This window comes from Amblyomma mixtum, chromosome 5 (assembly GCF_055824585.1).
Source record: "Amblyomma mixtum isolate Tamu chromosome 5, ASM5582458v1, whole genome shotgun sequence".
NCBI classification, from domain to species: domain Eukaryota; kingdom Metazoa; phylum Arthropoda; class Arachnida; order Ixodida; family Ixodidae; genus Amblyomma; species Amblyomma mixtum.
In genome coordinates, this window is record NC_143016.1 from 177,467,797 (window position 1) to 177,494,555 (window position 26,759).

At 49.3% G+C, this 26,759-nt stretch overlaps 8 non-coding genes across 8 annotated transcripts; all 8 read left to right on the top strand.

Annotated features, from left to right (window-relative positions):
* The first annotated feature begins 6,067 nt into the window (after positions 1-6,067).
* TRNAS-UGA (transfer RNA serine (anticodon UGA)) lies at positions 6,068-6,149 on the top strand. The gene has a single exon. It is a non-coding gene; the product is annotated as a tRNA-Ser (tRNA).
* Positions 6,150-12,057: 5,908 nt separating this feature from the next.
* Positions 12,058-12,139, top strand: TRNAS-UGA (transfer RNA serine (anticodon UGA)). Its single transcript has one exon. It is a non-coding gene; the product is annotated as a tRNA-Ser (tRNA).
* Positions 12,140-12,226: 87 nt separating this feature from the next.
* TRNAS-UGA (transfer RNA serine (anticodon UGA)) lies at positions 12,227-12,308 on the top strand. Its single transcript has one exon. It is a non-coding gene; the product is annotated as a tRNA-Ser (tRNA).
* A 5,045-nt stretch (positions 12,309-17,353) lies between these two features.
* On the top strand, positions 17,354-17,435 carry TRNAS-UGA (transfer RNA serine (anticodon UGA)). The gene has a single exon. It is a non-coding gene; the product is annotated as a tRNA-Ser (tRNA).
* An 87-nt stretch (positions 17,436-17,522) lies between these two features.
* On the top strand, positions 17,523-17,604 carry TRNAS-UGA (transfer RNA serine (anticodon UGA)). Its single transcript has one exon. It is a non-coding gene; the product is annotated as a tRNA-Ser (tRNA).
* Positions 17,605-22,668: 5,064 nt separating this feature from the next.
* Positions 22,669-22,753, top strand: TRNAS-UGA (transfer RNA serine (anticodon UGA)). The gene has a single exon. It is a non-coding gene; the product is annotated as a tRNA-Ser (tRNA).
* Positions 22,754-22,840: 87 nt separating this feature from the next.
* Positions 22,841-22,922, top strand: TRNAS-UGA (transfer RNA serine (anticodon UGA)). The gene has a single exon. It is a non-coding gene; the product is annotated as a tRNA-Ser (tRNA).
* A 163-nt stretch (positions 22,923-23,085) lies between these two features.
* On the top strand, positions 23,086-23,167 carry TRNAS-UGA (transfer RNA serine (anticodon UGA)). The gene has a single exon. It is a non-coding gene; the product is annotated as a tRNA-Ser (tRNA).
* The last annotated feature ends 3,592 nt before the right edge of the window (positions 23,168-26,759 follow it).

Consider the following 26,759-nt stretch of genomic DNA (forward strand, 5'->3'; position numbering starts at 1 on the left):
CGTTTATTTTACTCCTGATTTGAGCTGGCGCCGTCACGTCGATTATATCTCTGCTAAAGCATGCAGAAACTTGGGATTTCTTCGCCGAAATGCAAGCACTTTTCCACTGTCATGTCGTGACATTTTATTCAAGACTTATGTCAGGTCGGTTCTGGACTACGCGTGCACTGTCTGGGACCCGCCTACTGCTAGAGATAAAGATAAGTTGGAGAGGGTGCAGAACATTGCCTCTCGTTTCGTGTCTGGCACACGCGGGGCTCGTTACAGTGCATCGCGTACGAAGGATGCACTCAACTGGGAATTGCTTGACACGCGCCGAAAGAAGTTGCGTCTGAAGCTGTTTCATGCTGTTTATTAATCAACTGTTCGGGTTGAACGCGAAAGGTATGTGCAGGAGCCTTTTTATAGATCCAACCGTGTTGACCATGTTTTTAAAGTCCGCGAATTTTCGGCAAAAACTGAATTGTTTAAAATGTCTTTCTTTCCGAAAACCATTAGAGAATGGAACAGACTACCGAGCGATGTTGTGAGTGTGACATCCAATGATGCGTTCTTTCGTTCTTTAATGATGTGATGCGATTGTGATGTGTTCTTTTGAAGTGAGATGTACATGGTGAAAGTTTTGTGCTTGTAACTCTGCCTGCGAGCGGAGGTGTCATGTGTGCTTCTTTGTCGTACATTCCCCCCCCCCCCCCCACTGTAATGCCACGGCGCTGTGGGTTCCTTACTAAATAAATAAATAAATAAATGTCCTGGGGCTAGGTGCAAGAAGGCGACAGTGTCAGCTAAGCCGCCTTCTTCTTGATAAAGAATTACACTTAGTTGTCGTACAAGAGACGAAAATCGAAAGCCAAGAACTGACCGACCGAATGGTGTCCAATTTCCGTACGCATTTCGATGTATGCGTTTGTCCTGCGGATGGTGGATCAGGTGGCTGCGCCCTTTTCATCCGTAACAACGTGGGGATCTGTGTACAGTCAGTGTTATCATGCCAAAGTGGTCGCCTTTTAGTTGTTGATTTTGCTGTTTATGATTTATCTTTCCGTGTCATGTGTGTCTATGCACCCAACGTTGAAACCGAGCGTCGATCTTTCTTTGAACGTGTTGAAGCCTGCCTTAACTGTCACAAAGTGTTGATATTGTTGGGCGAATTTAATTGCGTATATACAATGGATGATCGCGCTAAACGCACACGAGTTCGGGACAAGAGTGCAGAAGTATTAAGCGCCCTGGTGCATGATTATGATTTAGAAGACATTGGTAGCGTATTGACGAATGGTACACGTCCTCAGTACACCCATTTTCAGCGTGACAGCCATGCGAGATTAGACAGATTATACGCATCACCCGAACTGGTTTCTTCATGTGCAGCATATGAAGTGCAACCAGTCCAGTTCAGTGACCACTGCTTGGTAACTGCAACGTTTGGAAGAAGGCAAAACAAAATTCGCTTCAACTGGAACCTGTGGAAGTTTAACGTGAAGCTTTTGGAAGATGATGCATTTGTTAGCCCTTTCGGCCCTGGCGGTGTCAATTGACACCACAACACAAATATTACGCTCACGCTTCGGTAACAGAAGAAAATATTATTAATATCTAATACAATAGTTCCTTAGGGATCCCTGCTGCTATCGACATTGCTGTTCACGCACTTCCATTGAGCAGTGCGGTCTAAGGAAGAAGAAGTAGCAGCACGGGAGGCATGCAGTGAAGAAGGCGAGGTGTAGCAAATTTGTGCATTTTTATCTCGCTAACCATTCCTTTTTCTGCGCTCAGATTTTTATATGTTGTGTGAAACGCCTATCCAAGCTCACATCCCCGTCGTAAATATTATTCAATGCGTAGACGCTACGTTTGAACACATTTTTGACATGTGCGATTTTGACACCATCAGGGCTCAACGGTTGCCAGCGGTGGACATTGAGTGACGATAGGTCATCTTTGTAGAATAGAATCTGCTAGTATTTTAGCAAATGCACCTATACTAACGGCCTTTTTGGACTGCTGACATGAATATTCATGACAGAAAATGGACAAAATCTTAAAATTTGCTTTCTGGGTGAATTAGAAAATGGAAATTTTCGCTATCATACAAGGTGAATATTCGGATCGAGCCTGGAAATGACTATGCGGATGTCGGCGAACAGCAACCGGACCAAAGGAATAGCGAGAACAAATGCACGCCTGACCTTGCGCTTTTATTCCTTTTTTTACCTCTCTCCTCCTCCTGTTAGCATCGGCACTGAGCGGCAACAAGCGACCGGGGTATTCACATTGCAACTCGCGCACCGCCGCTCGTGCAGCACGTGTGGTGCGCCCTCGACGCTAAGAGCAATACAGAGTGTTTGGCTGTGTTTTCTTGAGAAAGTGTAATTGGTGTGCTGATAATCAGCTTCTGCTTTCTCCCCGGATGAGATATATCCCCAACTCATAAGCCTATGGAAGAGAGGGAATTTCCTGTCACCTGTAGGGAACAGCATTTGGTCAAGACACAGCCACGACGAGGTTATGTCCCACTTTATGAATTCTTCTATAGCAAACAGCTGGTTTGAGAACAAGCGCAAGCGAGATGCATTGTGCCGCGCGAAAGCTTAGAACTTACATTTGCCGACCTTCGCGCTGGGCGTTACGGAAGTGCTTCATGAAGCTCGATAGAGGAGGGCGTTACAGATTCGAGGAAAGCCTTTATCTTGACCTCACTCGCCTTCCAGGAAGGCTACGCAAGTTTTGAACATGTAAGCTGTTGACGTGACGTACACAAGCTGGAACACAAACCTGTCAGCAACAAGAACGCGGAAGTATGATACAAAACGCGAGGTAAAAAGGAGAGAGCGGCGTCTTTTGTGGAAACTGCAAGATCATCTATCCCATACAAAGCAAAAATGGCTTCTTTAGAGGTCTTCACACTGCAAAATAAGAAATTTTTTTGTTCCTTTCTTTCTTGTCGGTTGCGGTTGCCAAAACGGTGCCACTAGCATTTTACACCCATTGAGCCCTGATGTCCGATTTTGACACCATACCTGTAAATCTATTAATTCTCCCACCACAAGCTTTAAATTTTTACTGCTTGGTTATGGGGCCTTAGGCATTGTAAAAACGCAGAGGGAAAAATCCACGGCCGAAATAAAAAATCCAGGGCCGAAAGGGTTAGCGCAGTAACGGAAGAATTAGAGAAGTTGCTCACACTGGAGCCAAACCAATTCGGAGTTGAATGGGAAGAGTTTAAACAGAAAGTTAAAATAATAGCCATCGAAAGAAGCAGCATTATTAAGTTCAACCAGAAACAAAACGAAACAAAACTTCGCCAGGAACTAGAATTCTTGATGAGCATGGAAAACATTAAGCCCGGTAATTCTACTGAACAAATAAGGCAGGTGAAAACACAGCTGGAAACTATAGACACAGAAAGATACAAAGCGGCAATTGTACGAGCAAGATCCGAGAAGCTGTGGGCGGGAGAAACGCCAACAAAACGCGCACTATCCGACGAAAAAAGATACGCGTGTAGGAAAGAAATCCGGCAGCTTGCCAACGGAAACGAGATCACGACTGACCAAAAGGTTATCAAGACAGTGATGGCCGAGCATTTTCGGAACTTGATAGGTCACCCACGTTATACGAAAGACAGCTTCCAGAAAGAATTTTTCTTTTATGCCACAGCTGGACGAAGAAGTACAGACGCAACTGGGAGAACCGATAACCGTCAGTGAAATAGAACGCGCAATAGATGACCTGCCCCTTTGTAAAGCACCCGGGCCTGACGGCCTAGGAGCTGCCTTTTATAAAGCTGTCAACTGTTCTGTTGCTCAGATTTTGCACAATGTCATCACTGAGGCATACGACAAAAAGCGAGTTCCTTTACCATTCACAACGTCACACGTCGTGCTGATACCAAAGAGTGACGATGAAGCAAAACGTCTCTTGCCAGAGTCTTATCGCCAGATAACCGTTGTCAATGTGGACTACAAATATATTTATGAAGGTATTAGCGACACGACTTCAGCGCGTTATAACAAAGTTGGTAGGGCCGCATCAGACTTGCGGCATCAAGGGCCGAAGCATTGCAACAAACGTGCATGTCGCGCGAACGGTCCTCGAGTGTTGTGACGCTTTTGGCGAGCGCGTTGTGATGATGCAGCTTGATCTGGCCAAAGCCTTCGACCGTGTCTCGCACGAGGCTCTGCTCTGCATTTTAGAGCATTCTAACGTAGGCTGCGTTATCACTGAAGGCGTCAGAATGGCGTACACTGACTGCTCAACGCGAATCATCGTAAACGGGGAACTGACAGACAGCCTGAGCGTTCGCTCGTCGGTGAGGCAGGGATGGCCCCTTTCGCCCTTGCTGTCCGCGGCTTACCTTGAGCCGCTATGTTTGGCAATTGCAAACAATGAACGCATAACAGGATATCTAGTACGTGAGGCAGAAATAAAAATCTTGGCCTACGCGGATGATATCGCCGTATTATGCGCAAACAAAGAAAGCATTAAAGAATCCACAGCTGTTGTTGAACAATTTTGCGAATACACCGGAGCCCAGATAAATTGGGACAAAAGTTATGGATCTTGGCATGGAGACTGGGACGCCACGCTAGAGCAATTTTGTCACCTTCATTGGTCAACAGTTCCTAAACCATGCCTCGGTGTGCCCCTCGAGTGTTATCGTGATCCTGAACAATACTGGACCGATCAAACAACGAAGGCAAAAGAAAAGGCTGATGCATGGCAGTGAAGACAGCTGTCAATGTTTTCCCGTGCGACTGTCTCCAATGTCTTCCTAATTTCAAAAATATGGTATGTGATGAACGTGTTGTGTGCATCGTGAACGAGCATACAAAAAATTCATCGTGTCCTCGCTATATTCATTTGGTCCTCGACCTGGGAGAGATCTAGCCGTACTAATTTGTTTATCTCAGTCAGGTGGAGTGGGCTAGGTCTGGTTCACTTGTTTTTGCGGCAAGTCGTGTCACGATTTCTTTTCTTAAGGGATCAAAATCACCCCTTTCTCCGCACCGTGATGCAGGTGAGGCTACGTAGACTTCTCCCAGGATTCATTGTGACGTCATGTGAGAACACATGTGGCTCTGTGACTGGTTATCTGCGCGAAGTAGTGCTCGCGTTCAGGTTGTTAAACGTGTGGTTTTCACAAGACTACTGGTGTTGTGCTAGTAGGAAGAAACTGTATAAGGACCTTGTTCACACCATGCTACCTGTACCGTTATACCGTTTACCACACCGTGAACGCCCTGGACAGAACGTACTCAAAGAGTAAAGAAAATGCCAATATTACCTTCAGTTAGCGCCGCGGTGGCTCAGCGGTTATGGTGCTCGGCTGCTGACCCAAAAGACGCGGGTTCGATCCCGGCCGCGGCGGCTAGAATTTCTTTGGAGGAGAAATTCTAGAGGCCCGTGTACTGTGCGATGTCAGCGCACGTTAAGGAACCCCAGGTGGTCGAAATTTCCGGAGCCCTCCACTACGGCGTCTCTCATAGCTTTAGTCGCTTTGGGACGTTAAAAAAAAATTACCTTCAGTTAAAACCTTTTTCTTTAAGCTACATACCAACACACTTCCAGTTAAGACCTGGCTTCAGGAAAAAGGCATCTTCATACCGTGGTCAACTAACTGATTTTTATGCAAAAAGCCCGAAACCATGAAGCACGTATTCCTAGACTGCTGGGACCCGATTTTCCACTGGGACGTACTCCAGCGCACATTAAAGAAACAGTTGCCTCTTGACCCATATGGAATACGATTCCTGCCGGTAGACGCTTCGGACGATATACCATACGATCATATCATGGTCCTGGGCCTCCACGCGCTGTGGAAAACGGGAATGCAGTTTGAACATGCCGAACCTGTCGTGCGTTCTGTCAGAGACCACTTTATCGAAAGTATCGTATGTCTCAGAGAAGTTTATCGAGCGCTCCCTGATCCACCAGAATGGATTGCTTGTCTGGATGCATTGGTGTCTCTGAAAAAATTTTAGTGTCATGTTAGCCCAAGTGTGGCTGATATATTTTACGCCTTGTACCCTTTCATTTTCACTATAATCCTGGCAATAAAAAAAAAGCAGTCGTGGCCGAGTGGTTAAGGCGATGGACTTGAAATCCATTGGGGTCTCCCCGCACAGGTTCGAATCCTGTCGGCTGCGGGTCCTGGCTGGCAGGGATCCCTTTTTATTCGCATACAGGTTATACGCACAAAAGGAGCGAACAAATGCACTCATACGGACACATCCGCAGTTGTGGCCGAGGGATTCCATTTCCGTCCACCGAGCGTGACGGACGTGTGTGTCATGGGCCCCGTAGGAGCGGCTTCAGCGGCCCAGCAGGGCCGCGGTAACAGGAATATTGCTTCAGACAATGATTACCAAGTTGTTTTGCCTAGTTTGCCAACAGGGCGCTTTGTTTCGAACACCGTTTTTCTACACTGTAATGTTAGAGCCCGCCCGTATCGGGCAGAAGATTTTCGTGACGCGCTCGCCGAGTTATCGCTCCTGCCGGAAGTGATTGCCCTCGGAACCTACCGCATGAGCCATGATTGGGCGGTGACTTTCAAGGACGAAGATGCGGTGAAAAAGATTGTCGGCATGGGTGAGCTGCTGGTAAAAAAGTGCCGCTGTATCGTAATTGATCCTGCCAACCACGACGTTCGCATGAAAGTGCATTTGCTGCTGCACAGCGTGCCCGACGAAGACGTACGGCTTGCCTTCGCGCCGTGCGGGAAGGCCACAGACGTCGGCCGAGAGCGTTGGCGGGTGCATCGCCTAGCAGATAAGGGCTCAACCACCAAACCGGTCACCTTGAAGTTGAAGCCGGGCGTAAAGCTGGACGACCTGCCGCACCAGGTGAGCGTCGCCGGCGAGTTGGCCCTCGTGGTTGTGCCAGGCAGGGTTCCGCTCTGCCTTCGGTGCCGTGGCACGGGCCACATTCGTCGCGACTGTCGCATCCCTAAGTCCAGTGCATGCCGACGCTTCGGTCATGAGAGCAGCCAGTGCGAGAGGACGTATGCGAGCGTAACAGGACCGATAAGCATTGACGACGCCTCAAACCTGCTCATGGACGAGGCGGACATGGAGGAGGCAGCAACGGCGGCAAGTGTGACAACGGAGGTAGCCGAAAAGGCGGCGATTCCATTGCCGCAGCAGGGACAATCCGGAACTGAGGCGGTTACTGCAGAGCTCCAACAACCGCCTTCGCAGGATTCTTCGACATTTCCGAGTGCCGAGCTGAAGACCTCAGTTGATTCTGAGGCGTCTCCTAGCGCTTCAGAACTTGAGGATATGGACAGCCTTAGCTGTTCAGCCAGCCTGCTGGCGGGGAAACAACCACACGACAAGACCCTTAGCGTTGGAACGAAGGAGGACGGCGGGGGCGGAGACGAGCCACCGACCAAAGCCCCAGGTATGCGGAGGTCTACCTTGAAGCCGCGAACGAACATTCCGGTCGATTCGCGGCAGGAGGGTAAACCGCCTCCGTAAATTTGGTTGGTCTAGCTAAGGTGGGTTGGGAGAGGTTTCCGTAAACGTCATGGCCCTCATCCTGAGAGGTTCGTTTTTTGTGTTCGGGCTAGGAAAGAGGCGCCAAGTTTACTTTGAGTGCCATTTTTGTTGGGTCGAGTTTTATTTTTTTCTTCCCTGCCCTTCGACGCGCTTATCGCCACAGTATCATGAGCACAGACCCCTGGGCTATTTGTTGTGACCGTACTTCTGACCACGTGGGCCCGATCAAGCAGCTACCGTGAACAATCAACGAGGCCGACAACCTCGCGACGGCGGTGGGAAGTGGGATGCTTGGAATGCCCCTCCGAGCCTCAGCGGATTAGTGTAGCAGGAATGTCAAGGGCCATTGTCAGCAGTAACCCCAGCGAAATTCCTTGAGCGGATTAGTGTAGCAGGAATGTCAAGGGCCATTGTCAGCAGTAACCCCAGCGAAATTCCTTGAGCGGAGGTGACCACTATAGCGGCGAAGGCCGGAGACGCGCCGGAGGTATTGTCCGAGCGACCACAGTGGAGGCGACGTGCCGGCGCCGGTAACGCTGGCGGTTAATTGATGAATTCTGTGTCCCCGACTCGCGTTCTGGGCAATCGGCGGGGAAGCAAGTTCATTCACCTGCTGGAAGACTTCGGGAGATTCCTTTCCCGCAGGGCTGGATGAGTCAGCATCTCCCCCTCTCATCGACCCAGCTGCGAGAGAGTGGAAAAGCCCGCACCTGCCCAGCCGTGGGTGGTAACAAGAACGTCCCCTTCGGTCCATCCGATTGGACAGTGCTCGTCGACCACTATTCCCCAGCCAGGGATCTGGGGAAACCGAACGATATTTAACTCGGCCGTGAGTGTGGCCAAGAGAAGCCTGCTAGCTCCAGTCGACTACGGTTGACGAAGACGTTCCCCTTCCACTGAGAGCCATTCTCAGTCCCGCTCTATGTAAATAATGTAAATAATCATGTAACCATGTAAATACAGTTTTTTCGTTCCCTTCCCCTACTCCCCGTCTCCGGCCCACGTTTCCTCCCTCCTTCGGCAATGCGGCGGTGATCCTGGATCCGATGCCTGGTGGGACATGCTACTAGAACGGCAAAACATATCATATTGTAATGGGCACCATTCTACCGTGTAGCCATGGCGGTTAATATCGAAAGAGCGCTACGGGTAGCGACGTTAAACGTACGGGGCCTCGGAGCAAGACGACGACAATATCAGCTTAGTCGTCTTCTGTTAGATAATGACTTGCATATAGTGGGAGTCCAAGAGACAAAAATTGAGAGCCAGGAGCTCACCGACCGAATGGTGTCCAATTTTCGTGCTCATTTCGACGTGTATTTCTCACGCGACTGGTCGATCAGGTGGTTGCGCCATATTCATACGCAACAACTTTGGAATCTGCGTGCAGTCAGTATTTTCATGTGACGCGTCATCTGTGTATACGCGCCGAATATTGACATGGAGCGGCGGGCATGCTTTGAAAGGCTTGAGGCGTAACTAAACTGTCAGAAAGGGATAATACTGCTAGGCGATTTTAACTGTGTTTGCAATGTTGATGACCGCGCAAAACGTTCGCGTGTTCGTGACAAGAGTGCAGAACTTCTTAATACACTTGTGCACGAATATGACCTTGAAGACATTGGTAGCTTTTGCGCCAGCGGTACTCGTCCGCAGTTTACACACTTCCAGCAAGACAGCCATGCAAGGTTAGACAGATTATATGTCTCTGCCGAATTGATACCCAGTGTAGCGAGTACGAAGTGAAACCCATCGCTTACAGCGATCACTGCTTGGTAACGGCCGCCTTTGGAAAGACGCAGAGAAAACGAATCTTTAGCTGGGACTTGTGGAAAATGAATGCGCAGCTGTTGGATGACGAAGCTTTTGTCGACGCTGCAATGAAAGAACTGACAAATTTGACTGCAAGCGAGCCAGAAAGTTACGTCATTCGTTGGGAAAATTTTAAGCAGAAAGTAAAAACAATGGCTATTGAAAGAAGTAGTGTCATTCGACTCGATCAGAAAGAAGCAGAGACAAAGCTTCGCCAGCAACTGCAGTTTTTTGTTAGTATGGAGAATGTCGAACCTGGTCTGTGTGTTAGCGGAATAAAGGAAGTCAAAACTGAACTTGAACGGATAGATTTGGAGAAGTACAAGGCGGCAGTAGTGAGATCAAGGTCCGAAAAGCTGTGGGCGGGAGAAATGCCAACCAAGCGGGCTCTCTCAGATGAAAAGAGATACGCATGTCAAAAAGAAATCCGCCAGCTAGCTATAGGTGACAACATCACGTCTAACAGAAATGAAATTAAGCAAGCGATTGCCGAGCACTTTAAAGAAATTCTAAGTCATACACGGGACCTTAAAGATTGTTTCCAAAAAGAAATCCTTCCATTGATGCCAAAGCTTGACGAAGAAGTAAGAACACAGCTAGAACAACCAATCACACCAAGTGAGATATAATGCGCAATTAATTAGTTGGCCGTCGGCAAAGCACCTGGGCCGGATGGCTTAGGGGCCATTTTCTATAACACAATCCAGTCTGAGGTTGCCCAAGTTCTTTATCATGGTGTTAGCGAAGCGTATGACCAGAAAAGACTGCCCTTGTCCTTCACAACCTCACATATCGTGCTAATCCCGCAGAATGGTGATGCTCATAAACGTTTGTTGCCAGGCTCATATCGCCCAATAACTCTTGCTAACGTCGACTATAAAATATTCACTAAAGTTCTAGCAAAGCGACTGCAAGGAGTTATTAAAAAGTTGGTTGGACCACACCAGACTTGTGGCATTAAAGGCCGCACTATCGCGACGAATGTGCACGTGGCTCGAAGCGTGCTCGAGTGTTGCGATGCGCTGGGCGATCACGTCGCGATGATGGAGCTTGACCTGGCAAAAGCCTTCGACCGCGTCTCGCACAAAGCATTGCTCTGCATACTTGAACACACGAATATGGGCAGTGTGATTATGGAAGGCGTCACGATGGCGTACAAAAAATGTACAACGCGTATTGTTGTTAGCGGTTCGCTCACTGATAGCTTGTGCGTGCTCTCGTCGGTGAGACAGGGATGCCCCCTCTCACCACTGCTGTTTGCCGCTTATCTTGAGCCACTCTGTTTTTCGATTGAACATAATGCGCGCATAACAGGTTACAGACTACAGGCTACCGAAGTCAAAATTCTGGCGTACGCGGATGACATCGCGGTGTTCTTCGCCAGCAAAGACAGCATTAGGGAGGCAACTAATGTCGTCGAAAAGTTTTGTGATGCGACTGGAGCCCAAATTAACTGGGATAAAAGTCATGGCTTCTGGCATGGCAATTGGGTGGACACGCCAGAAGCCTTTTGTCGGCTTACCTGGTTAATGGTGCCAACGCAGTACCTTGGTGTGCCTCTCGGAAATTATCGCGACCCTGAACCATACTGGAGAGATCAAGCCTTGAGGGCTAAAGAAAAGGCGAACGGGTGGCAAGGCAAGCAGATGTCGATGTTTTCTAGAGCCACTGTCTGCAACCTTTTTCTAATATCTAAAATCTCGTACGTCATGAATGTGTTGTGTGCAGCGAGGATCAGCATTCAAAAAATGCACCGAGTTTTTGCTATTTTTATTTGGGCCTCGACTTGGGAGCGGTCCAGTCGAACGAATTTGTTTTTGCCTGTCAAGAAAGGGGGTCTTGGCCTGGCTCACTTGTTTCTGCGACAAATCGTGGCACGCTTTGTTTTTTTACGGGGCCAGAATGATATCTTTCTGCGCACAGTTATACAAGTGAGGCTGTGTAGACTTCTCCCTGGATTCGTCGTTTCGTCTGTTCAAAATATGTGCGGAAGTGTGACTGGATACCTGCATGAAGTTGTCTTGTCGTATAGGCTGTTGAATGTACGTTTTTCCCAGCAGTACCTGTCAACCGTTACAAAGAAAAAACTCTACAGAGACCTTGTAGATGTCATGCTCCCTGTACCTCTGTACCGTTCTCCACATCGCGGTGGCCCAGGACAGGACGTCCTAAAAAGAGTGAAGAATATGCCTATACTACCCTCAGCCAAATCGTTTTTTTTTTTCAAGTTACATACAAACACCCTCCCAGTTAAGACCTGGCTTCAGGATAAAGGACTCTTCATTCCCTGGAACACTGACTGCTTTTTATGCAAGAAACCCGAAACAATAGAGCATGTATTTCTAGACTGCTGGGACCCGATCTTTCATTGGGATGTACTCCAAAGAACTTTAAAAAAACAGTTACCCTTGGATCCGTACGGCATACGTTTCTTGCCTGTAGATACCTGTAGATACCTTATGACCTCATTATGGTCCTTGGCCTCGAGGCGGTGTGGAAAACACGAATGCATTTCGAACACGCGGACTTGGTTGTTCGCCCGGTTCGAGAACATTTCATTGAGAGCGTTGTGTGCTTAAGAAATGTGTACAACGCACTGCCTGATCCACCTCAATGGATATCTGTACTTGATGGATAAATGTCGCTCAAAAAATTTTAAAGTCGTTTTGGCCAAAGTGTGGCTGCCACGTTTTATTTCTTGTAACCTCTTAATTTGAACGTAAAAATCGGCAATAAAGAAAAAAGAGCAGTCGTGGCCGAGTGGTTAAGGCGATGGACTTGAAATCCATTGGGGTCTCCCCGCACAGGTTCGAATCCTGTCGGCTGCGCGTCCTGGCTGGCAGGGCTCCCTTTTTATTCGCATACAGGTTATACGCACAAAAGGAGCGAACAAATGCACTGATACGGACACACACGCAGTCGTGGCAGAGTGGTTAAGGCGACGGACTTGAAATCCATTGGGGTATCCCCGCACAGGTTCGAATCCTGTCGGCTGCGCGTCCTGGCTGGCAGGGTTCCCTTTTTATTCGCATACAGGTTATACGCACAAAAGGAGCGAACAAATGCACTGATGCGGACACACACGCAGTCGTGGCAGAGTGGATTCTGCTTCCGGCCACGCCAGTGAACGGACGCAGGATGCAGGGCTCCGATGAAGCGGCTTCAGCGGCCGTGTCAGGCCGCGGTGACAGGGCCAGTCAACAGGAAAATACTTACCAGGTTGTTTTGCCAGCACTGCCTACAGGTCGGTTCGTTTTGAATACGGTTTTTTTGCACGCCGATATCAGGGCCCGCCCGTACCGGGTGGAAGATTTCCGCGACGCTTTAGCAGAGCAGTCGCTGCTCCCCGATGTTATCGCAATGGGGGCGTATCGGATGAGCCACGTCTGGGCCGTCACTTTCAAGGATGCTGAAGCGGTGACCAAGATTATTAGTGTCGGTGAGCTGGTAGTGAAAAAAGGCCGCTGCTTGGTGATTGACCCAGCCAACCAAGACGTGCGACTGAAACTTCACTGGCTGCTACACAACGTGCCCGACGAGGACGTTCGGGCTGCCTTTGCGCCGTACGGGAAAGTGACGGAAGTTGCCCGCAAGCGCTGGCGCGTGAGTGGTATGTCAGAAAAAGGCTCGACTACTAGACTCGTCACGTTGAAGTTGAGAGCTGGCGTGAAGCTGGACGACCTGCCGCACCAGCTGAACGTTAGCGGTGAGCTGGCGCTCGTTGTTGTACCGGGCAGACCACCGTTGTGCCTACGCTGTCGGAGTACGGGACACATCCGTAAGGAATGCCGAGTCCCGCGTTGCGGAGCCTGTCGACGGTTCGGCCACGAAGACGGACAGTGTGCCCGCACTTACGCGAGCATTACCGGCCCCGGTGCAGGAGTAGACTCGTCTGAGTTGCTGATGGTCGAGGCTGATGCGGAAGATGCAGCCCGTGCAGACGTCGCTTAGGGCCGTCGCTTACGGTTTTGACGAAGCAGAAGGCGACGTCAAGTGAGGTACCGGCGAGTGTAGTACAAGTTCAGAGTGCCTTTCAACAGGATGGCGATGGCGCGCCGAAGGGCGCGACAGAAGCCGCGGCGGAAGCTCCGGACAGCGCTGAACCTACCAACACCGAAGGCATGGACTTCAGTGAGGAGGCTGGCACCCTAACGGCTCGAAAACGCTCCCGCGAGGAAAGCGCCGGCGAAAAGACGCATCTTGATGGTGGCAGCGACGAACCGCCGTCGAAGACCCCGGAAATCCGGCGTCCGATGTTCAAGCCGCGGCCGAACGTCATGGCCAAGACAAGGCAGGCGGGGAAACCGCCTCCGTAGTTCTGCAATGTGCATTTGTGGTGTTTTTTCTTGCTTTTCTTTTTTTCCTTGTTTTTTTTTTGTGAGGAGTGGTACCCATCAGACTGTGTGCGCGGATCTGGAACTGCTGGCGAAGGAATTGCCCATGGGTTCCCGACGCCTGCACGCGGATATCTGGAAAGGCGACACCGTACATGCACAGTGAGTTTAAGAACACTGCTCGGCTGACTATGAGGGGTATTGTGGGACTCAAGTCTGCTTTTCATAGGGCATGGCGATGAAACTAGAAACAGCTTTACATGTAGTAACTTTGAATGTGAGAGGCCTTGGTGCACGACGGCGTCAGTGCCAGCTTAACCGCCTGCTTCCTGAAAACGCGCTTGACATAGTTGCAGTCCAAGAGACTAAGATCGAAAGTGAGGAATCCACTGATCGCATGGTGTCCACCTTTCGTTTGTGTTTGCCATTCCGTTGGCACCTCGGGTGGGTGCGTATTATTTGTCCGAAATAATTTAGGCATCACTGTCGAGTCGGTTTTTTCTTGCCCTAGTGGACGGCTTATTGTTGTAGATTTTTCTTTTTCCAATTTATGTTGGCGCATTATATATGTGTATGCGCCAAATGTTGAATCTCAGCGTTTTGATCTCTTTACCCGTTTGGAGCCCTACCTTGTTTGCGACCGAGTGTTGTTGCTGTTGGGAGATTTTAATTCTGTGTGTGCCGCTAATGATCGAGTGAAGGCTACACCTGTGCATGATACGAGTGCTCAACTGCTTCAATCTCTGGCTTATAATAATAGCTTATAGGATATTGGCAGTATATTTACCGAAGGGAATCGACCTCAGTTCACTCATTTTCAACGTAATAGTCATGCCAGGTTGGACAGAATTTATGCATCCATAGATCTCGTGTCTCTTTGCACGAGTTGCAAAGTTGTACCTGTAGCTTTTAGTGATCATTGCCTAGTGATCGCAAGTTTCGGCATAAAGCAAAGAAAGACAAGATTTAACTGGAATCTCTGGAAATTTAATGTAAAGCTCTTAGAGGACGAGGAATTCGTAACTGATATTGCGGATGGAATGCAGAAGCTGCTTGAGGAGCGACCCAGCGTTGTTGCGGTTCAATGGGAAGATTTCAAGTAGTGGATAAAAAGAAGGGCCATTGAAAAAAGTTGCTTGAAGCGATACGAAGAAAAACAGGAAGAAAAAGCAGCTCGCGAACAAATGCAATTTTTAATAGGCATGGAAAGCTCCGAGCCTGGGAAGTATTCCAAGGACCTAAGGGAGGTGAAAAGCCTGCTCGAACGCTTAGACACTGAAAGGTATAAAGCTGCCGTTATACGCGCAAGGACACAGAAGCTGTGGGCTGGTGCAACGCCGACGAAGCGAGCTTTGTGTGACGAAAAGCGTTATGCTTGCCAAAACGAAATCAGGCAGATAAGGAACGGAGATGAAGTCACGAGTGACGCTTTTACAATCAAGCAGCTATTTGAAGAGCAGTACATTGAGCTTCTTGGACATACGCGTGACATGAATGAGGCCTTCCTGGTTGACTTTTTGCCTCTCCTGCCGAGACTTCAGGACGAAGTAAAGGAGCGTCTTGAGCAGCCCATAACTGCAAAAGAAATAGAGATTGCAATCGAAGACCTGCAAGCGGGAAACGCTCCAGGACCTGATGGAATAGGGGCCGAATTTTACAAATCATTTAAGTCCACAGTCGCTCAGTTACTGCTAAGAGTTCTAGATGAAGCTTACGAAAGAAAACAAGTGCCACTCTCATTCACCACGTCGTACATAGTATTGATTCCGAAATCAGATGTCCCAGAAAAGAGGTTGTTGGTGGGGAACTATCGCCCGATAAGCCTCACCAACGTGGACTATAAATTGTACATGAAGGTTTTAGCAAAGAGATTGCAGAGCATAATTACGAAATTGGTTGGGCCGCACCAGAGTTGCGGAATCAAAGGTAGGAGTATCGCCACAAATGTGCACGTCGCACGGACCGTGCTGGAATGTTGCGATGTGCTCGGGGACCGCATCGCTATGATGCAACTAGATCTGGCAAAAGCCTTCGATCGCGTTTCCCATGATGTCATTTTCAGCATTTTGGAGCACGCTAATGTAGGCCGTATTATTGCTGAAGGTGTCAAGATGGCATATGCAAACTGCACCACGCGCATTATTGTTAATGGTGACCTCACAGACAGGATAGCAGTTCATTCGTCGGTAAGGCAGGGATGCCCGCTATCGCCTCTGCTGTTTGCGGCCTACTTGGAGCCATTGTGCTTAGGTATCATCAGAAGTGAGAGCATCACGGGCTTTCGATTGCAGTCGACTCACGTCAAAATCCTTGCTTATGCGGACGATATTGCGGAATTCTGTTCAGACAGAGGCAGCATTACCGAGGTTATCAGCACGGTGGATAAATTTTGCAAACAAACGGGGTGTCTCATAAACTGGGACAAAAGCTCTGGCTTTTGGCATGGCGACTGGGAAGGGATGCCTGAACACTTTTCCAGGATGTGATGGTCGTCTTTGCCGACGCAATATCTCGGCGTCCCCCTAGTGCATTATCGCGATGCAAGTGAACACTGGAATGAGGATATGTCAAGGGCGAGGGAGAAAGCAGATGCCTGGAAAGGGAGGCAGTTATCAATGTTTGCGCGAGCCTCCGTCTGCAATCTTTTCCTTGTATCCAAAATATGGTATTTGATGAATGTGCTGTGCGCATCTCGGGCCAGTATTCAAAAGATGCATCGAGTATTTGCTGTTTTCATTTGGTCGTCAAACTGGGAGAGAACCAGTCGTACCAATCTGTTTCTTTCAGTGAAAAAAGGAGGCCTCGGCCTTGTGCATTTATTTCTGCGTCAAGTGGCTTCGCGTTTTTTCTTTCTTCGAAATCAAGGGGATAATTTTCTTATGACTGTTATCCAAGTGCGGTTGCAGAGACTTCTTCCTGAATTTGTCGTCTCATCTTGTGCGAATATGTGTGGCACTGTCAATGGTTACATGCGAGAGGTTGTACTCTCCTTTAGGCTGCTCCATGTGCGATTTTCCCTTGAGTACTTATCTAAAATGTCAAAGCAAAAGCTGTATAAGGATCTGGTGGACACCATGTTACCGACCCCAATCTACCGGTTACCTTATCGTGGAGGCCCAGGGCACGATGTATTAAAGAGAGTTAAAAATATGCCTGTGAACCCATCTACGAAATCTTTTTTCTTTAAATTGCACTCGAATACACTTCCTGTTAAAACGTGGCTGCACGAAAAGGGAATTTTTGTCCCATGGACCACAAACTGTCTATTATGCAAAAACCCCGAGACAGTAGAACATGTATTTCTGGACTGTTGGGACCCTATTTTCTATTGGGATGTGCTCCAACGAACAGTCAAAAAAGGTTTTCCCCTGGACCCCTACGGCATCAGATTCTTGCCAATTCAGAATGAAGCAGGAGTACCGTATGATTTAATCATGCTTCTGGGCGTCCACAGCCTCTGGAGGACACGGATGCAAGTGCGACACGCGGATGTTAACGCTCGGTGCGCGAAAACTTTATTGAAAGTGTTGCGAGCTTGAGAGAAATGTACCGAGCACAAGCTGACCCACCTGAATGGATTACTGTATTTGATGAACTGGTCGCATTGAGAAGATTTTAAGCCCTGATACGTCAGCCAAGTTAGACTGATGTTTTTATGATTTGTACCTTTTTGTTTTGATGTCACAGACGGCAATAAAGAAAAAAAAAGCAGTCGTGGCAGAGTGTTTAAGGCGATGGACTTGAAATCCATTAGGGTCTCCCCGCACAGGTTCGAATCCTGTCGGCTGCGCGTCCTGGCTGGCAGGGTTCCCTTTTTATTCGCATACAGGTTATACGCACAAAAGGAGCGAACAAATGCACTGATACGGACACACACGCAGTCGTGGCAGAGTGGTTAAGGCGATGGACTTGAAATCCATTAGGGTCTCCCCGCACAGGTTCGAATCCTGTCGGCTGCGCGTCCTGGCTGGCAGGGCTCCTTTTTTATTCGCATACAGGTTATACGCACAAGAGGAGCGAACAAATGCACTGATACGGACACACACGCAGTCGTGGCCGAGAGGATTCCATTTCCGGCCACCGAGCGTGACGGACGTGTGTGTCATGGGCTCCGTAGGAGCGGCTTCAGCGGCCCAGCAGTGCCGCGGTAACAGGAATATTGCTTCAGACAATGATTACCAAGTTGTTTTGCCTAGTTTGCGAACAGGGCGTTTTATTTTGAACACAGTTTTTCTACACTGTGATGTTAGGGCCCGCCCGTATCGGGCAGAAGATTTTCGCGATGCGCTCGCCGAGTTATCGCTCCTGCCGGAAGTGATTGCCCTCGGAGCCTACCGCATGAGCCATGTGTGGGCGGTGACTTTCAAGGACGAAGATGCGGTGAAAAAGATTGTCGGCATGGGTGAGCTGCTGGTGAAAAAGTGCCGCTGTATCGTAATTGATCCTGCCAACCAGGACGTTCGCATGAGAGTGCATTGGTTGCTGCACAGCGTGCCCGACGACGACGTACGGTTTGCCTTCGAGCCGTACGGGAAGGTCACAGACGTCCGCCGAGAGCGGTGGCGGGTGCATGGCCTAGCAGATAAGGGCTCAACTACCAGACTGGTCACCTTGAAGTTGAAGCCGGGCGTAAAGCTGGACGACCTGCCGCATCAGGTGAGCGTCGCCGGAGAGTTGGCCCTCGTGGTCGTGCCAGGCAGGGCTCCGCACTGCCTTCGGTGCCGTGGCACGGGCCACATTCGTCGCGACTGTCGCATCCCTAAGTGCAGTGCGTGCCGACGCTTTGGTCATGAGAGCAGCCAGTGCGAGCGGACGTATGCCAGCGTAACAGGACTGACAACCACCGACGACGCCGCAAACCTGCTCATGGACGAGGCGGACATGGAGGATGCAGCATCGGTGGCAAGTGCCAGAACGGAGGTAGCCGAAAATACGGGGATTCCACTGCCGCAGCAGGAGCAACCCGGAATCGAAGCGGTTACTGCAGAGCAGCAACAACCGCCTTCGCAGGATTCTTCGACAGCTCCGAGCGCCGAGCTGAAAACCTCAGTTGATTATGAAGCGGCTCCCAGCACCTCAGAACCCGAGGTTATGGACATCCTTAGCGCTTCAGCCAGCCTGCTGGCGGGGAAACGACCACACGACAAGACCCTTAGCGTTGGGACGAAGGAGGACGGCGGGGGCAGAGACGAGCCTCCCACCAAAGCCCCAGGTATGCGGAGGTCTACCTTGAAGCCGCGACCGAACATTCCGGTCGGTTCGCGGCAGGCGGGTAAACCGCCCCCGTAAATTTAGTTTGTCTAGCTAAGGTGGGTTGGGAGGGGTTTCCGTAAACGCCATGGCCCTCATCCTGAGCGGTTCGTTTTTCGTGTTCGGGCTTGGAAAGAGGTGCCAAGTTTACTTGGACTGTCCTTTTTTGTTGGTTAGAGTTTTATTTTTTTTTCCTGGCCTTCGACGCGCTTATCGCCACAGTATCATGAGCACAGACCCTTGGGCTATTGTAATGGGCACCATTCTACCGTGTAGCCATGGCGGTCAATATCGAAAGAGCGCTACGGGTAGCGAAGTTAAACGTACGGGTCCTAGGAGCAAGACGACGACAATGTCAGCTTAGTCGCCTTCTCTTAGATAATGACTTACATATAGTGGGAATCCAAGAGACAAAAATTGAGAGCCAGGAGCTCACCGACCGAATGGTGTCCAATTTTCGTGCTCATTTCGATGTGTGTATTTTTCACACGATTGGTGGATCAGGTGGTTGCGCCATATTAATACGCAACAACTTTGGAATCTGCGTGCAGTCAGTATTTTCATGTGACAGTGGACGCCTCTTAATCGCAGATATCGTCTTTGGCGAATTAGGGTGTCGCGTCATCTGTGTATACGCGCCGAATATTGACATGGAACGGCGGGCATTCTTTGAAAGCCTTGAGGCGTTCCTAAATTGTCAGAAAGTGATATTACTCCTAGGTGATTTTAACTGTGTTTGCAATGTTGATGACCGCGCAAAACATTCGCGTGTTCGTGACAAGAGTGCAGAATTTCTTAATACACTTGTGCACGAATATGACCTTGAAGACATTGGTAGCGTTTTCGCCAGCGGTACTCGTCCGCAGTTTACACACTTCCAGCAAGACAGCCATGCAAGGTTAGACAGATTATATGTCTCTGCCGAATTGATACCCATGTGTAGCGAGTACGAAGTGAAACCCATCGCATACAGCGATCACTGCTTGGTAACGGCCGCCTTTGGAAAGACGCAGAGAAAACGAATCTTTAGCTGGGACTTGTGGAAAATGAATGCGCAGCTGTTGGATTACGAAGCTTTTGTCGACGCTGTAACGAAAGAACTGAAACATTTGACTGCAAGCGAGCCAGAAAGTTACGCCATTCGTTGGGAAGATTTTAAGCAGAAAGTAAAAACAATGGCTATTGAAAGAAGTAGTGTCATTCGACGCAATCAGAAAGAAGCAGAGACAAAGCTTCGCCAGCAACTGCAGTTTTTTGTTAGTATGGAGAATGTCGAACCTGGTCTGTGTGTTAGAGGAATAAAGGAAGTGAAAACTGAACTTGAACGGATAGATTCGGAGAAGTACAAGGCGGCAGTAGTGAGATCAAGGTCCGAAAAGCTGTGGGCGGGAGAAATGCCAACCAAGCGCGCTCTCTCAGATGAAAAAAGATACGCATGTCAAAAAGAAATCTGCCAACTAGCTATAGGTGAAAACGTCACGTCTAACAGAAATGAAATTAAGCAAGCGATTGCCGAGCACTTTAAAGAAATTCTAAGCCATCCACGGGACCTTAAAGATTGTTTCCAAAAAGAATTCCTTCCGTTGATGCCAAAGCTTGACGAAGAAGTAAGGACACAGCTAGAACAACCAATCACACCAAGTGAGATAGAATGCGCAATAAATGAGCTGGAAGTCGGGAAAGCACCTGGGCCGGATGGCTTAGGGGCCATTTTCTATAAAACCTTCCGGTCTGAGGTGAGGTTGCCCAAGTTCTTTATCATGGTGTTAGCGAAGCGTATGACCAGAAAAGACTGCCCTTGTCCTTCACAACCTCACATATCGTGCTAATCCCGCAGAATGGTGATGCTCATAAACGTTTGTTGCCAGGCTCATATCGCCCAATAACTCTTGCTAACGTCGACTATAAAATATTCACTAAAGTTCTAGCAAAGCGACTGCAAGGAGTTATTAAAAAGTTGGTTGGACCACACCAGACTTGTGGCATTAAAGGCCGCACTATCGCGACGAATGTGCACGTGGCTCGAAGCGTGCTCGAGTGTTGCGATGCGCTGGGCGATCACGTCGCGATGATGCAGCTTGACCTGGCAAAAGCCTTCGACCGTGTCTCGCACAAGGCATTGCTCTGCATACTTGAACACACGAATGTGGGCAGTGTGATTACGGAAGGCGTCACGATGGAGTACAAAAAATGTACAACGCGTATTATTGTTAACGGTGAGCTCAGTGATAGCTTGTGCGTGCTCTCGTCGGTGAGGCAGGGATGCCCCCTTTCACCACTGCTGTTTGCCGCTTATCTTGAGCCACTTTGTCTGGCGATGGAACATAATGCGCGCATAACAGGTTACAGACTACAGGCTGCCGAAGTCAAAATTCTGGCGTACGCGGATGACATCGCGGTGTTCTGCGCCAGCAAAGATAGCATTAGAGAGGCAACTAATGTCGTCGAAAAGTTTTGTGATGCGACTGGAGCCCAGATAAACTGGGATAAAAGTCATGGCTTCTGGCATGGCGATTGGGTGGACACACCAGAAGCCTTTTGTCGGCTCACCTGGTCAATGGTGCCAACGCAGTACCTTGGTGTGCCTCCCGGAAATTATCGCGACCCTGAACCGTACTGGAGGGATCAAGCCTTGATGGCTAAAGAAAAGGCGAACGGGTGGCAATGCAAGCAACTGTCGATGTTTTCTAGAGCCACTGCCTGCAACCTTTTTTTCATATCAAAAATCTGGTACGTCATGAATGTGTTGTGTGCGGCGAGGATGAGCATTCAAAAAATGCACCGGGTTTGCTATTTTCGTTTGGGCCTCGACTTGGGAGCGGTCCAGTGGAACGAATTTGTTTTTGCCTGTAAAGAAAGGAGGTCTTGGCCTGGCTCACTTGTTTCTGCGACAGATTGTGGCACGCTTTGTTTTTTTACGGGATCAGAATGATATCTTCCTGCGCACAGTTATACAAGTAAGACTGTATAGACTTCTGCCTGGATTCGTAGTCTCGTCTGTTCAAAATATGTGCTGAAGGGTGACTGGATACCTGCATGAAGTTGTTTTATCGTATAGGCTGTTGAATGTACGTTTTTCCCAGCAGTACCTGTCAACTGTTACAAAGAAAATCTCTACAGAGACCTTGTAGATGTCATGCTCCCTGTACCTTTGTACCGTTCTCCACATCGCGGTGGCCCAGGACAGGACGTCCTAAAAAGAGTGGAGAAAATGCCTATACTACCCTCCGCCAAATCGTTCTTTTTCAAGTTACATACAAAGACCCTCCCAGTTGAGACCTGGCTTCACGATAAAGGACTCTTCATTCCCTGGAACACTGACTGCTTTTTATGCAAGAAGCCCGAAACAATAGAACACGAATTTCTAGACTGCTGGGACCCGATCTATCATTGGGATGTACTCCAAAGAACTTTAAAAAAACAGTTACCCCTGGATCCGTACGGCATACGTTTCTTGCCTGTGAATCCCTCAGAGGAAATACCTTATGACCTCATTATTGGCCTGGGCCTCCACGCGGTGTGGAAAACACGAATGCAGTTTGAACACGCGGACTTGGTTGTTCGCCCGGTTGGCGAACATTTCATTGAGAGCGTTGTGCGCTTAAGAAATGTGTACAATGCACTGCCTGATCCACCACAATGGATAACTGTACTAGATGGATTAATGTCGCTCAAAAAATTTTAAAGTCGTGTCGGCCGAAGTGTGGCCGCTATGTTTTATTTCTTGAAACCTCTTGATTTGTACGTCAAAAACAGCAATAAAGAAAAAAAAAGCAGTCGTGGCCGAGTGGTTAAGGCGATGGACTTGAAATCCATTGGGGTCTCCCCGCACAGGTTCGAATCATCCTGTCGGCTGCGCGTCCTGGCCGGCAGGGCTCCCTTTTTATTCGCATACAGGTTATACGCACAAAAGGAGCGAACAAATGCACTAATACGGGCACATCCGCAGTCGTGGCCGAGTGGTGAAGGCGATGGACTTGAAATCCATTGGTGTCTCCCCGCACAGGTCCGAATCCTGTCGGCTGCGCGTCCTGGCTGGCAGGGCTCCCTTTTTATTCGCATACAGGTTATACGCACAAAAGGAGCTAACAAATGCACTGATACGGACACATCCGCAGTCGTGGCTGAGTGTCATTGTATTTTTGTGTTTCGTTTTTCCGGCCAAGTCGGTAATAAAGAAGAAAAAAAAAGCAGTCGTGGCTGAGTGGTTAAGGCGATGGACTTGAAATCCATTGGGGTCTCCCCGCACAGGTTCGAATCCTGTCGGCTGCGCGTCCTGGCTGGCTGGGCTCCCTTTTTATTCGCATACAGGTTATACGCACAAAAGAACCGAACAAATGCACTGATACGGACACATCCGCAGTCGTGGCTGAGTATTCTGCTTCCGGCAGTCGAGCTGAACGGATCGCAGGGTCATGGGCTCCAACGGAGCGGCGATAGCGGCCTTGGACGGCCGCGGAAACAGGATCGACGACTGCGGTGATAAGGATTACCAGATTATTTTGCCGACACTGCCAACAGGACGTGTTGTTTTCAACACCATTTTTCTTCACGGCGACGTGCGAGCGAGGCCGTTCCGGGTCGAGGACTTCCGTGACGCCGTGGCCGAGACCGGTACGCTCCCCGACGTGGTCGCGTGGGGGGCGTACCAAATCAACCATGTGTGGGCGGTTACCCTGCGGAACACGGAGGCAGCAAAGAAGTTGCTCGCCTTCAACGAGCTGCAAGTTAAGAGACGCCGCTGCCTCATTATCGACCCGGAAGACCAGCAGGTAAAGCTGCGGCTACACTGGATGCTTCACGGTGTGGCCGACGACGACATCCGTACGGCATTCGCGGCGTTTGGCAAAGTGAGCGACGTTGCGCGTGAGCGGTGGAGGATACAAAGCGTCACTGACAAGAGCTCAACAACAAGAACTGTCCTACTGAAGTTGAAGCCCGGCTTGAAAGTGGAAGACCTTCCACACCAGGTACGTGTCGCCGGAGAGTTGGCTCTTGTCATGGCGCCTGGGCGTCCAATGCAGTGCTTGCGCTGCCATGGTGCAGGCCATGTGCGGCGTGAATGCAAGGTTCCCCGCTGTACGAAATGCCGGCGGTACGGCCACGCGGATAACGAGTGTGTCCGCACTTACGCGGTGGCTACGGGCGGGGCGTCGAAAGACGACTCTGCGGAACTCCTGATGGGTGTAGTCGAGGCCGAAGAATCTGCGAAAGGCATAGAGGAACCCGAAAAGCAAGCAGGATCGACGGGCTCTTCGGGACCCTCCAGCAGCGATGCCGGACGCAAACCTGAAGGGGCGGAACCTTCTAGAAAGTAGACGGAGGCGTCGAGGGATGAAGTAAGCGTGCCAGCGCTCCAAGAAACCGATCCAGCGACTCTGACCGAGGAGAACCTTGACCAGAGCAGCGCCCGCACGAACGGCGTCCCTGCCCCAGCGAAACGGCCACACGCCCAGACCGGAACCGAAGGAGACAAGGCGGAAGCCCCCAGCGTCGATGAGCCGCCGGCAAAAACGACCCAAGGACGGCGGTCGTCCATCCGGCCACGACCAAATGTGTCGACGGAGAGGAGAGCCCTTGACAAGCCGCCCCCGTAGCCATGCCTGTTACCAGCACCGGATGGCTCCGGTGTCAATGATGTCGTCTAGCCAAACGCTAGACGTGAAGGGTAAGCACCATGTTCCCGGCCTCTTTCTTCTGCATTAAAATGGCTCATGCGTTCCCCATGAAAGTCGGTACACTTAATGTCAGGGGACTGGCAAGTAAGAAAAAGCAGAGCCAGGTGTACTGCCTTTTAACTGAGCATGACATTGACGTCCTGGCAGTGCAGGAAACGAAAATTGACGGGGAAGAAGAGACCGGGAGCATGGTGCGACGTTTCACGTCTAGGTATTTTGCATTAGCGGCCCACGCTGTAGGAACGTCTGCGGGTTGTGTCATCTTTGTAAAGAATGTACCGGGACTTGAGGTTCAGGCATATACGACGTGTCCTTCGGGTCGATTTGTTTTGGTTGACTTCCTGTACGACAAAACATATTGGCGCATCATCTGTGTGTACGCCCCAAATGCGGTGGATGAGAGGACAGTCTTTTTTCAAAACGTACAAAAGTACTTTAGTTGTGAGAGATCCCTGATCGTCATGGGTGACTTCAATTGCGTCCTCGGAGGCTGTGACAAAACCAGTGCACGGTCGTTTAGGGACATAAGCACTGAGGTACTCTCAGAAATTATAGACACGTGCAACCTCGATGATGTGGCCGAATGTTTAGAAGGCGAGCGTTGTGTGAGACTCACACATTTTCAACGGTCAAGCCATGCACGGCTAGATCGCATTTATGTGTCCCCGGACGTTATTACAAAATGCAGTAGCTACAATGTAGTACCGGTATCATTTTCGATTCATTGTTTAGTGCAGTGTGGGATAGGGACAAAAAAACGAGGTAATCAGTTTTCTTGGGAGATGTGGAAATTAAATTATAAGCTCATTACACACCACATCTTTAGAAGGAAAGTAAACGAAGAAATCAGTAAAATAAAGCCGAGCGGGGAACTGAAAGTATGGCAGCAGTGGGAACTTTGGAAACAACAAATAAAAATAGCAGCAATTGAAAGGTCAAGCTGCATACGACAAGAGGAGAAGCGTGAGGAGGACAATTTAAGATCTTTACTAGCTAGACTTCTCGAAAGAGAAAACGAAGAACCTGGCAAATGGATGGACGACATTAGAAAAATAAAACATAAGATTGAACTCTTTGAAGAAGAACGCTATCGCGGCGCACTTGTGAGGGCTAGGGCGCAAGATATAGCTGTTGGGGAGACACCTTCAAAGCGAGCGCTAGGAATGGAAAAAACGCATGCTCAACGAAACCACATTGAAAAGATTGAATGGGGCGGGGCGTTATCTGGGGACAGCGGGCATATCCAGCAGGCATTTCTTGAATATTATCAGGCGCTGTTTGCAAAGCAAGAAGTGGATAAGAGCGCATTCAAGGAAAAGTTTCTTGGTGCTTTGCCGCGATTAGATGACGAACAGAAAGAAAGGCTGGAGCTGTCGATAACTGCGTGGGAGGTTGAGCAAGCGACAGAAAATTTGAACCAGGGAAAATCTCCTGGACCTGATGGGTTAAGTGCCGCTTTTTACAAAGCACGTAAACACGAAATAGTGCCAGTACTGACAGCAGTTTTCAACGAAGCCTACAAAGAAAATGAATTGCCCCCGTCTTATGGTAAATCCCATACAGTGCTAATCCCTAAATCCGATGACGCAGAAAAGTTACAACAGGTCACAGCATATCGTCTTATCGCCCTCACAAACGTAGATTATAAAGTTTTCATGACGATTTTAGCCCGTAGACTGCATGCAGTCAGTAATTCAAGATATAGTCGGTCCCCACCAGACGTGTGGGATCAAGGGACGCTCGATTGTTTCCAATATTCATAGAGCGAGGTGTGTGCTGGAATGTTGTGATAACACAAATAGCTGTGTAGCCATCCTTCAGCCAGATCTTGAGAAGGTATTTGATTGTGTTTCGCACGATATCTTGTTCTGCATACTCGACCATGTGAATGTAGGGTCCATTATTTGCGAGGGAGTGGCCTTGGCGTACCGGAGCTACACGACAAGATTAATTGTAAATAAGAGTTTGGGGGCCTCTATTAGCCTGCAGCGTTCGGTGCGCCAGGGTTGTCCCCTCAGCCCTCTTCTATTCTGCATTTACATTGAAGCGTTGTGTTTGAATATCATGGAAAGTGAAAAAAATTCGAGGCTTCCAGCTACAGGCGGCAGAAGTTACGCTGCTGGCTTATGCGGATGATGTCGCGGTGTTCACAGTAAACCGCGAAGGTGCAACCGAGGCCGTGGCAT